Source organism: Phalaenopsis equestris, unplaced genomic scaffold, assembly GCF_001263595.1.
Source record: "Phalaenopsis equestris unplaced genomic scaffold, ASM126359v1 Scaffold000002, whole genome shotgun sequence".
Classification (NCBI taxonomy): Eukaryota; Viridiplantae; Streptophyta; class Magnoliopsida; order Asparagales; family Orchidaceae; genus Phalaenopsis; species Phalaenopsis equestris.
This window is the reverse complement of record NW_018164444.1, coordinates 60,477,071-60,478,870: the sequence shown is the minus strand read 5'-3', so window position 1 is coordinate 60,478,870 and position 1,800 is coordinate 60,477,071. Positions and strand designations below refer to the sequence as shown.

The following is a 1,800-nucleotide window of genomic DNA, read 5'->3' as shown; positions in this document are numbered from 1 at the left end:
TTCGTGCAGTGGAAATTGCACGGGATTAATAAACATTAACAATACAACACCAAAATAAAAAGGAAGGTTCCATTTGTTGGTATGATGGGTTGAGCTGTAAACTCAATAGTTTAGACTGTCGAAGGTTCGATTCCTTTTCTTCCTATAGAAGATGATATTGAAATTAGCCTTTATAGCTCAATGGTAGAGCGAAATACTGTTAATATTTTGATATATGTTCGATTCATGTTAAGGGCTTAGTAATTTGTTTTATTGAGATAATTAACTATATAATTACTAGGGCGTGTTAGCTTAATTGGTAAAGTCTTGTGCTACGGACACATATTATATAAGTTCAAATCTTATACACGTCTTAATTGTATTTTTAAAGGGATGTATGTAAATGGTTTTGCATTTTGATTGCAGATCGAAAATTTTGGGTTCGATTCCCTTGCATCCCTAAGTATAAAATTTATATTACTTCTCTGTAAGTTCAATGGTAGAACAAAAATTTCCTAAATTTGTAATCTTAGTTTAAATCTAAGACGGAGAATAAAAGGCCATAGCTTAATTGGTAGAGCAAGCTGCTCATGATAGCTCAGATAAGTGTTCAAATCACTTTGGCCTTATTGTTTATTTAACTGTATACCTCCGTAGAACTTTCTATTATAGGCTACTTTCCATATAAAATTATAGGTATTTATACTATCGATAAAACCATGACTTTTTTAAACAATTTATTTATCACTCTTGATGCCCCTAGACCGTGAGGATTGTACTTTCAAGACAGTGCAAGTCCACAAATGGAAGCACTCGTGGAATTACACGACAACATTATGTTCTATTTAGTGATCATTCTTTTCGGAGTTGCATGAATATTAGTTTCTATCATCAGAAATTATGTTTATAACAAATCTCCGATAAGTAACAAATACCTTAACCACGGAACACTAATCGAACTGATTTGAACAATCACTCCGGCTTTAATTTTAATCTTAATCGCATTCCCATCCTTTAAACTATTGTATTTAATGGATGAAGTAACCGATCCTTCTTTAACAGTATTTGTAGAAGGACACCAGTGATACTGAAGTTACCAGTACCCTGACTTTATTAGCGACGACAACGAAGAACTGGAATTTGATTCTTACTTAGTACCTGAATCAGACTTAGAAGATGGGGCTTTAAGAATGTTAGAGGTAGATAACAGAGTAATTTTACCAGAATTAACTCATGTAAGATTTATCATTTCTTCTGGTGATGTTATACATTCTTATGCTTGTCCGGCTTTAGGTATTAAATGTGATGCTTATCCTGGTAGACTAAACCAAATTTCAGTTTTAGTTAACAGAGAAGGATCTTTCTTTGGACAATGTTCAGAAATCTGTGGTATACTGCACAGCTCTATGCCTATTGTAATTGAATCTATCTCACTAGAAAAATTCTTATCTTGATTACAAGAACAATAAATGCAAAAAATAATATTGTCAGCAATGTGGTGGACACATATAGTTTACATATTTGAAACAAAAACAAACAAAAATAATTATATTAAAGCCCTGTTAGCATAAAAGTAATGCAACCGTTTTGTAATCGGTAGAAGTAAGTGCGATACTTGCACTGGGCTAGAAATTTTTAAAGGTTTAATATAGATAGAGAAACAGTTATAAAGTAAAATTACTTAATAGTCTATTTGAAGAATACTTTAATTTGTAAAAAATTTGTAATACCCACTCTATTATAAACCAATAATATTATCTCTTTTCAAAATTTGTAATGTTTTTACATATTCGGGCTACTAAAGGCCAATCATTAATAACG

General features: G+C 31.5%; 1 non-coding gene and 1 pseudogene across 1 annotated transcript; both read left to right on the top strand.

Moving 5' to 3' along the window:
• The window catches only part of LOC110019359, a 57,730-nt pseudogene that overhangs the window by 48,265 nt on the left and 7,665 nt on the right, over positions 1 to 1,800 (top strand).
• TRNAN-GUU lies at positions 167 to 237 on the top strand. Its single transcript has one exon. It is a non-coding gene; the product is annotated as a tRNA-Asn (tRNA).